Here is a 10,373-nt window from a genome sequence, read left to right as displayed (position 1 = left end):
TCGATTCATTGGTGAAGCCGGATTTCTAGTCTACTGTGAAAAAAACTACGAAGCAAGAATTGAGCTTGGGACTGCTTGCTAAGATGATTGAAGAATAGGTCGTTGGGAATGGAAGTTGCTGCTTACCGAGGAGGTCTATTTTATTCAGCCGTTGAGTGAGCCACTTTAAGCCATAGTGAAGTAATTATGTGACCCTACTTATCGTTCAGCTATTTTGCTTTCATTGTTATGTTTTTCCAAACGATTCTAGAAGGGCGTCGATCTTTAGTTGTGGCTTGCGACGAACAAATGCATAAATAGGTAAGCAATCCGTTTGTCAATTGGAAGTTAAAAAAACTTTTAACCTACTACGCTGGACGGTAAAAGATAGTGTACCGCCTTGAAAAGCGAAAACTTTTGCCCAGCTGATCACAGCAATACCTTATAGCGACTGACAAAATTTAAGAGTTAGACAAACAGTTGCGAGCTATATAACGTACGCGTTTCCACGTTAAATACAAGCAGAATGGCTGTTATAATGTTTTCATTATTATTAATTTGAATACTTGCTAGACACGAATCTTCATTTGGTAACATAGACTAAGTGGGTAAAAATTGTTTGGCAATCACTAAAGTTAGCGACAATACATTCTGATTGTGACCTGTTAGTGACGGAGAAAGCTAAGTTGCCTGCGTCTTCAGGAAACGCAATACGTTGCTACTGGGTGGGGGGGAGTTCGAAATGACCGGAATAGCTCTAGCCTATCGACAGTAAGTTAGGCATAGAAGACGTGCGGCACGTTGCTGCTTATCTCGTTCAGCGTCTCGCGTATTATTCCGGTCTCTGCTTGGTCCAATGGGTACGCTCCATTTGTGCGTACTATTTTGAGGAAACAAGCGTATGGTTTCTGAGTTCTAATATGCTAACCGTAGTAAAAACTAGGTAGGCCATTGTACGCGCCTTAGACCAGTGGTAGTTTGGTCTATCAGATCAACCGTAATATCTTTTGCTGAGTCATTTAAATGCTGTCATAATCAGTGGCGTGGGGCACTCAAGTAAGACTGCATAGAGGGGCATTCAAACTGAACTGTAAGCACATTTTTTTAATTTTAGTAATTATAAAAAAAAGAAGGCATGTTCAACCACAATTATAAGTCTTACGTGTCGTTTTGGGTTGATCAGTTACGCTAATAAATGGGTATTTGCAGCAAAACAGATTTCTCAAGTGTGTCAGAGACGTTAAACGAAGCTGGACCGAATGGCCACGATTAATCGATCGATGTAGAATAACGCAAAAGTGGAAAAAGTTTACGCCATTGAAAAGCCTACTTAGCGCCAAAAATAGCAGTGCTCTTTGCTTATAGTAAAAAATCTAGCAACCTCTTTGTCTAGGAAAAATAGAGCGTTCTATATAGTCTTTGTCCCATATAGCTCCGCCTTTCTTTTATATAGATTAAGGCGAATTCTAGTTCGGTTTAGATACATACCCGTTCTCCGTGATAGCTTAGTAGGTAACGTATTTGCGTGACAGTCTTAGGGACACGTCATGGCCTTGTTTTGAATTCGGGCGTAGATGTGCGGCTGGTTTTGTGCTGGGAACCAGCGTACGTAAAATTTGAAATATAGAGAGATGTTAAAAGAGAACGATTAAGTTCTTGTCCAGTTGTCCTGGAAGAAGCAGTCTGATGAACAGATTCAGCACGGTGTATTTCCAAAAAAAAAAAGTAATTTTGTAGTCAATTTGTCATTCCAACAGAACTACGTGGCGCTAAAAGACAAACACATAGACAATATGTGTGTTAATAAAGCAAGGACGTAGCGGAAATTTTCCTTTCAAACGTATACATTAGTTTTTGGTTTTGCTAATGCTCCTTCATGGAAGCTAGCTTTAAAGCGTTTCTCTATATCAGCTCTTATGCTTAGCCCTATCCTTATTCGTTGTATTGGCTAGTAACGGCAATATCTTCCGCATACAACAAAAGCTTGATCGGATCGTCTTCCATAAAGGTGAGCCGGGTGAAAAAATCATTAACAACGAGGATATTTGGTAAATGGAGTTTGGCTTGTCTCCTTTGACACGGCTTAACTGTTCGTGCAGTATTAAAATCAATCGGTTATTAGTCTTATTTTTTCTGTTTCATCATAGCGCAATGTCGTTTGTCAGAAACGTTCTAATGTGTGTTAGGCTTAAGAACAAGGATGAACACGAACTGTCAAAAACAGAATCTATGTATCAGATCCAGACAGACCCACGCGCAATTATTGCTCTTAACCGCGTATATGTTCGCTTTTACTGTTAGGCCGTAGTTCGCAGCTTTTACCTGAGGGCCTATTTTCCAAAACATCTTACACAACGCATTGATGTGCCTCGATCAACCTGCGCGTGCCGTTGTTGATAGGTCTCTTAAGCGTATCAGCTATTTAGAAGATGAAGGCGCCAAGGAACTTTTAATAAAATTACGTAACTAAATAAATATTGAAATATCCGCACTTAGAAGTTGTACAGAATAAGCTACGTAAGTTCGATCGTTAATGACAATTTTGATTAATACGTGTTCAGTATCGCTTGATCTTCCGCCGTTTTGAGCGGGCTCTTACTTGAATATAGCCGCTCTATATAACCGCTCGGATATACTTAGCAGCATTTCTAGGCTTCAAATACAATTTTCGTTTTACAGCTGGATGTATATATATTGTCAGGAGAAGAAAGATGTCCACCAAGTTCAGATTAGCAATTCGAAGACTTTAATTGTCACATTAAAGAACGTTAACGTGACAACTAAGGTCGTGCATGCCCATTTTGTTTCAATTCATTAAACGCAATGTTTTCTATTAGATGCGATATTGATAATTCAAGCTTAAACATTCGATTTATGTAATCCACTTGAGTTAACTAGGCCGAGGATTTCTTAGACGAAGATTTGGCGTATTTCTCCATTGAGAACTCGGTTGACACACACGCCTCGGGGAGACTCTATTGTCGAAGGTGCATTCAATAAACAGCCGTTAACATTCCGGAGCAAATACAATGATTTGCAAGCCATAAGAATGCTAACAACAGCCGTAAAATAATTCGAAGATACAAACAGATCCAGCATTGAGACGTTTGCGGCGGTGAAAAACGACGCTTCTACAAGAAGACTGACAGAAGAAGATCTTTCACGGCAGGTGATTTGAAGACACAAAGCTCGCCACCCCACATCTCCGAAAGAAGCCAACAAAACCACTAAAAGCTTCAACCAAAATTTCATACGATCAGTTTATTTTCCCGCGATATAACTAATACTGCATAGGGCTATGTGTATGAGGAAATTACAGGGGTGAACGTTGACACTGGACTAGCAGAACCGTTAGTTTCAAATGGAGAACGAGTAACTTTTTTTAAGCGCAATCCGTAAATCTGTCACTCACTCACTCACTCACCTCATAACTTTTCCAAAAATCTAGTGTGTATAATATATTCTCTAACAGAGTAGATTCAAACGCTTGCGAAATTATCCTCTCTCTCGCTATATATATATATATATATATATATATATATATATATATATATGTACACCCATTTCCATCAAAACATGCTGTTACGATTTTAGCCCAGGTATTTGGGTGGCCCAAAGTACAAAGTCATCGCAAACGATGTACCGGGTCGTGATATCAACATTTTGGGAAACTTGATAGTAGGTTTGTTCACTATAGACGAAAACCGCAATTTCAGATGTACACACTAGAGAATACTATCGAAAGACCAATATAACCCTTACGCGTATTCATGCAATTGTTAACTGGACCGAACTCCCGTTATGCCCAAACAGTTTGCGTCCGACGGCTGCTAGTTTACAATTACCGCAGCTATTACGATAAGCCCGGAAAACAGACGGAGAGCCCACAAAGCACTAGCCTTGCCCAAACAGCCTGCAGCACAGCTAGGTGACGAACCGCGTTATTGGGACAACACTTAAGAGAAAGGGGATTCCTCCTGACCCTCTAATAAACAAAAACTTTAACGCAAAGATTCAAGCTGACGATTATAATCGACAGTGTACATACTGCCATGTTACTTTGGAAGAGGCCCAATGCGTTGCACAAGTCCCGACTTTCTCATTTCTCGTACTATATACGACCCGTGACGAACCCATCCCGAAACCTTATATCCATTTCAAGGCTTACAGATACTATTTTCGGATACAACAAGTAACGAACATGCCACTTGCGCTACCTTGTCAGGAAACCCTGTTTTGTATTTCTAGCACTGAGAATTACGTGGAATTACCATGCATTGACCAGATAGATTGACCAAAATGACCAGATAGATAGCAATAAATATATGAAATTTTCTATAATCATTTTTATATGTTTATTGGGGAAAAAGGCGACCACCTAGCAGAAGCGAATTAAAATGATTTAGTAAATAACATCAATAATCTTCAGCGATTTATTCACTACGAAATGTCCGTCGTGGGATCGTTATCTCGGCTCAAGCGTGACCGTACACACATCGATTCGTGCCCAAAGTCAACCGAAGGAATTTTTAATGGCGACATTTTTTGTGAATGTCTTGAGACGTTTTCGTTACTATTTATTTTTTGTTCAATTTATTATATATTTTTTGTGAATCTAGAGATCGTTTGCTGTGTTTAGTGTGCTAGTATAACGTTGAGCCCAATAGCTGAAATGGAAAATTTCAAGGTTCTTAACCATTTTCTAAACAAAAAGCCTTGAAGCAACCCCTCACTTATTTTCAACATGCTCGAAACTACCGTTACGTCTATTATGAATAGGAGAACACGACGAGAGGAGTACGACGTAGAACTTCAGTGTGTTTTTGCTTATCCTTAGATCAAAGGTACGGCATAAAAGTTGTATGATTCGAAGTAAATTTTTTTCGTATGAGAAGAAGCACTCAGACGTGACGTGATGTCACGTTGCGGAACGAACGACTGGATGCACCCGGTTACCTATCGCAAGCACCTTGTTCGGCCTAAAAAGAGTGTGCCTTTTCTAGATTCGTAAATTCTAAAATTTAATTACACAGAATATTTAGAGTGTGTTCAAAAGCTTGTTCAAATTACTTTTTTCTGTATTGTACATTTTTACTTAATATTCTACATATGTATAAAAGCTCGCTTATTTTCCTTGTCTAATTGTGCAAGGACGTAATGCACTGCTAATCGTATGTAGACATAATGCGGATTAAGCATGTGCACTGCATCATTATGGGGTTCGTTCTTCAATGTATGTTAAAATGGCAGCACCGTAAATAAACTCAAATTTACCGCCCTACGTTGAATCAATCAGCGGCAAATTTAGCTTCTTTTTATTTTTAAACCACGCCAGCCTCCACTCAGATCTATGATTCCGCGCTACGAAGCATGTCAAATAATTTTATCTTGAACAATTCGCTATTTAAATTAAGACGTTTCCTGTAAGCAGGCAGCAAAGGGGTCTGCATGCATTCAGTATTATACAGACGAAGACAACTTTGCAGGAAGCGAATTTCCGATGTCACTATATTAAGAGGTTCTAAGGAACCTGAAGCTTGCACGACGACATCTTCTTGTGTCGAGGGTTCCTGGGATCGTCTAGATAAGCGGCACGAGACTTCCACTGCAAACGTTCATATAGTGTGTTCGCAGTCTTTGGCCTGACGGAGGGAATAATCGCTCAGTGCAAAGTCATTTGCTGTGTGAGCCAATACATACAGTAAGTAGAGAAGCTCTAAGGTAAAATGGCTCACAACAGGTTTGGCAGCATACAGGTGCGATTGAGATCTTCAGGTGGATTGTTGCGTAAATGCTTTTCCTAGGATAAGTTCAAGTTCTGCTTATTTCGTTAAACTGTGTTAATATTAAGGCTGTGTGAGAAACGGTACGATGAAAGGACAACTACGTTCGAATGACTGGGGAATGGCTACAGATGGTCTCTTAGTTGCAAGAAGGCAATAGAGACAGTTTTTGTCAGTGAGCAAAACAATGCATGCTGTTCCAACTGGACAAAATTAGCCGATCGTGCATACACGGAACCACGTTTCGTTCGGTCATCGAAACTGAAGTGCGACAACTGTGTATAGCCTATGGGCAATACGGAACAGTTTATCTGAGCTAAACACTTATTCGTCGAATGAATAAACGAACGCCTTTTGTTACTGTCGATCTTCTCGGTCTTCGGCAAAGATCAGCTTGAAAATAGCCTCAGTGTCCATTCCGATTTACTAGTGCCATCGATAGGTTTGATCTTATAAAAACTGCCACGCCTAGTGATGGAACTTCATATGTCGTCTCGTGGTCCTGGCTAGACCGTCAAACAACTTCGATTGTTCCTATAGTAACATGAAATTTGTAAGTTCTTCTCTAGTTCCGGTATACTAATGTCAAATCGCTCTCTAATCGTATGATTTCTCTAGCAAGCTGATCACGTAACGCGTAGTTTACTCAACATCTGTGATAGTTGACCAGACAAAGCAACAGTGCAACGTCTCAGAATTGGTCTCTCATCGTCGAGCATAATCATTTATCGGAACAACAATTTCTCAAGTACGAAATCTTCTTGTCTTCTTATGTTTGTGTGTCTTCAAGCCCATACCCACGGGTTAATTCGTGTTTGCACTACGAGTCGAGCCATGTTTATCGATAGTAGTCAGCTGAGTTGACCTTTACTCAAACGATATTTTCCTACGTACGTCATGTTGTTGCCTGCTTGTGAGTTCGTCATTACTGATTGCTTACTACATCTACCGTCAATATCTGTTTGACCTTTGTCCGCGTTCTACCGTTCTGCGTGGACAGCTTTTTTGGTTATTGGATAAAAATCGTCATTGTTGCACATTTTATGATTTTATTTAATAATTAGCCACACGTTTCTAAACCATATGTCATGGGCCCTGATCTCAAATTTTATGTGCCTTCGACGACCAGGCCCGTGCAATGCAATCCAGTCAGGCTATACAGTCCGTCCCAAAGGCTTCGCTGTGTATTTAGATATTAATCAGTTGTCTTGGATTTGTCAAAATTATTAATTCGTGTCCAACGACCACTGTCGACTCTGTCGAATTGTTCAAACGAGCAGACTGCTGTGTGTGCGCGTGCGTAAAACTCAGAACGCTTTACCGTGAAAATGTTCATTTTTTTGGGTGTCGATGCCCATATCAAGCATACTTTTCGTGCTCGTTTTATCACATGTTATCATTGCGTAATGCCTTTCTTTTTACACAGGACAAACCTCCCTTCTTGATGGCCTGACCTTGTGAGCTGCAACTCCTTGACGCCAGGACATTATTGGAACAACGCCTACTCGTTACCATCTCCGAACTCCTTCTCGTCTGCCAGTGAGCTTTCAATACTTCGAGCTCGTATGAGCATCAAATAGTCGCAAGGCTGGACTATGACAGAAAAGCATATTGGCCATCAGACATGTGTGTTTATTCGCTCGCGTAGAGCCGTCGAATTAATACGGCTTCATCTCCCGAGTGTTGCTATGCCCTGTACAGATTACTAAAATCTACCTTTTAGTAACTATTTAAATTGCATCAGTTTGGTCATAGGTAGAATTTGTTGCATTATTTCTGTCTCCCAAAGGTAGATGTGTTTGATATCCGAAACTAATGTACTGATACCTTTCATTGTACGTACTCGTTAAATCATATACATCACTACAAATGGCTACAGCTAGAAGTTCTAATTACCGCACATGCCCCCACAAAACAAGGAGGTGCTGCAAATGGTTTTTTCGAAAATATAGAACTTAAAAATTGTTTTTTTGTTTTGTTCTTGATTTGCAAACCATTACTTCATATGGCTCACTCGTAGTACGAAACGACGTCTATTTGCGCACGGACTCAAACCGAGACGAACCCGAGTCCTTAAGTTTGACAGGCACACACGGTATCCACTCCGTTGTCACGGGTACAGGCGAGATCTAGCAACGGTCGATGTCGCTTCCAGGGGCGGGCATCTAAACACAGAACATGTCAAACATCAATGCGTGGCCATCATAGTTCACTCTACTTTGCTATTGACCAGTTAGGCGGAATTAACACACAGCAGGGCATGTTAGATTATGGAAGCCCTAGGATTAAATTTTCCCATCTTCCAACGAACTGCTTTCTCAAGCTTTCGCTTGTACGAAAATTTGCCTTATTGTCCACTAAATCTGGCTCAATTGTTTTGCTGCCACCGACGCGACCGCCACTCGTTTGGGCGGCTATAGACGACTTATGGTAAACCTAAAGGATGATTTTTAGGACTCGCGGGGGTGAAATGATTCTGCACGTAACCTAAATGCACTGCATACGTTTGACCTCGTTAGGCGGTGGCGCTCAGTAAAACTGCCTCGTCTATGACGACAAGTACGTTGAAGTGCACTGGTGACAGTGCTGGGTCTTTTTGGTAAGTAAGCCACATATTGGTACGCTCTACTCGTAAGCAGAGGGACCGAGATGCATGTCCTTAATTACATACCACTTATATTGGGTTTATGCTCAAAAAAACGCCACATATTTATTAATAAAAGTCGTTCCAACTTCGTTGGCCATTAGGCGCTATCAGTACTTACAGGACATTCACCAAAGGACATAGCGTTATCACTTAGCAACCTTTCTTACATTTTCTTAGTCGATCCTTAGCTTGAAGCGCCTTCCAGCGTTGGACTACTCCATAAGCGGCTCCGAAATCTTTCTGCTACGCAGGGTAAAAGGTGCACGCCCAACCCACAAGCGGTACACACACAGCCCCCAAATGCCAGTTCTTTTAAGGTTCTTTTTATACTCCTTAACTTTCTAATCTAGGCTGTTTGAATGGCATATTGACCCTCATATAAAATACACACGTTCCTCACAGCATACCTCATAGTATCTCAAATACATATTATAGGAGCGAGCAATTTTTGAGAAAAATGGAAATTCCACTGTTGACTATTTAGAGTAAATCTTTATGGAATCGTAATTGCTTGCTTGAATAATAGTTACGAGAGGGCCATGCTATATTACTACTGTCAGATTTATAATAGAACCCATCGCGCCTCAACTTCGTTGTCCTAAGTATCTCCATCAATGAAATTGTTAAAGTCATCCCATTTTTGCAAATCTGATTCTTAGTTTCAGTATATTTAGACATGCAGGGTATCTGGCGAAATACTAAAGTGAGCAATATTCCTAATATGACTAAAAATATTTGTAGATGTCACTAAATATCGAGATTAGTGAATCAGCAATTACTGCGCCTATGCTGATCTGTTGGTTTCTAAATAGGAGCAGAGATCCGCTGAGTCCGTACCTCATCGATACAAGGATTTGTATCTTCACGGGACGAGCACAGGATTCATCGTTAGGTTCTTTAGTTTGGCCCAGCTTTCCAGTATAGCCGATCTGACCGCCGTATCTTTGCGACTTTCGGTAAGTACTTTAAGATTTGTTGCAACTGCTATAGTTTCTGTCTTGTCCGAGAACTGAGGGTATCCTTGAATTGCCGTTATTCCTAGAACGTACTTAATTTTTTTCGTGATAGCCACTAGCTTCGCGCTGAATTTCTTTTTGAGGTACAGGACTTTTACTTTCGTGCACGATTTTCTGATAATAAATAGTCTATTAGGGTTTTCATCTTCTTGACTCATTCCAGAGTCTGACAAACAACACTTACTGGCGAAGAATCTCTACCTTTGCCATGCCCTAATTAGTTGAGCCATCTGAAAACGGCTTGTTTTCCTGAGAGCATTCTGTATGTGACGTCAACTATCTATCTGTCTATATATCTATGTCTATCTATCTATCTATCTATATCTATCCATTTCCTTAGCGTTGCATACCATGTACCAACATGAACCGAAATAGCTTATTTGCCACTAGCTCAACATGACGCTGAAAATAGTTGTGCTTCATTGGCAATCGTTTTGCAACAACTGCGTGTGGACTAAAGCAGTATTTAACAACTGATATCAAGAAGAGCCCAAATAATAGCGAAGTTGAAATTTGTGGAAAACGCTTTACCGGTCTAAGAAAAGCTGTTAGTTAGAGTAATCAATCAGCCAAATACAAGAGCATACACTGATAATCAGTATAGATCATTATACCATCCTTCGATCACGGGATGTTTACGATATATATCACCGATATATATTCGCCGAGGTGGCACAAACTGATAGAGGTCAATAAAATGCTGCAGTGTTTTAGCTCCCGATCTACGTGTTCTGCCATGAAAGCTGCTTGAAGTCGCCGGCCTTGAAGTTGTTAGCAAAATCAGGCTGGATTTTAGGAATCCTTCAAGTCATTTCGATAGAGGTTCAGCCTCGTGAACTAGCTCAAATAATTGAGCATCTGTACACGCACAAAGAGTCGCGCAGTTCTTTGAGCAAACCACGAAAAATTCAAAGATCAAGAGAGAAATAATACTGTTTCGTAAAAATC

At 40.4% G+C, this 10,373-nt stretch overlaps 1 protein-coding gene across 7 annotated transcripts in view; it reads left to right on the top strand.

Moving 5' to 3' along the window:
* Positions 1 to 213: 213 nt before the first annotated feature.
* Positions 214 to 10,373, top strand: part of LOC111265682 (WD repeat-containing protein 54) — a 30,736-nt gene continuing 20,576 nt past the window's right edge. The window contains exons 1-4 of one of the 7 annotated variants that reach the window (XM_022842551.1): positions 223 to 300; positions 7,189 to 7,388; positions 7,783 to 8,361; positions 9,222 to 9,365. The gene's annotated coding sequence lies outside the window, so the exon portion shown is untranslated. Of the gene's footprint in view, positions 301 to 6,204; positions 6,316 to 6,732; positions 7,059 to 7,188; positions 7,389 to 7,782; positions 8,362 to 9,221; positions 9,366 to 10,373 lie in introns of those variants that run through there. The other 6 variants (XM_086970580.1, XM_086970579.1, XM_022842560.2 and 3 more) reach the window with 6 other exon arrangements.

This window comes from Varroa jacobsoni, unplaced genomic scaffold (genome assembly GCF_002532875.2).
Source record: "Varroa jacobsoni isolate VJ856 unplaced genomic scaffold, vjacob_1.0 scaffold_998, whole genome shotgun sequence".
In the NCBI taxonomy this organism is placed as follows: domain Eukaryota; kingdom Metazoa; phylum Arthropoda; class Arachnida; order Mesostigmata; family Varroidae; genus Varroa; species Varroa jacobsoni.
This window is presented reverse-complemented; position numbering and strand designations above follow the sequence as displayed.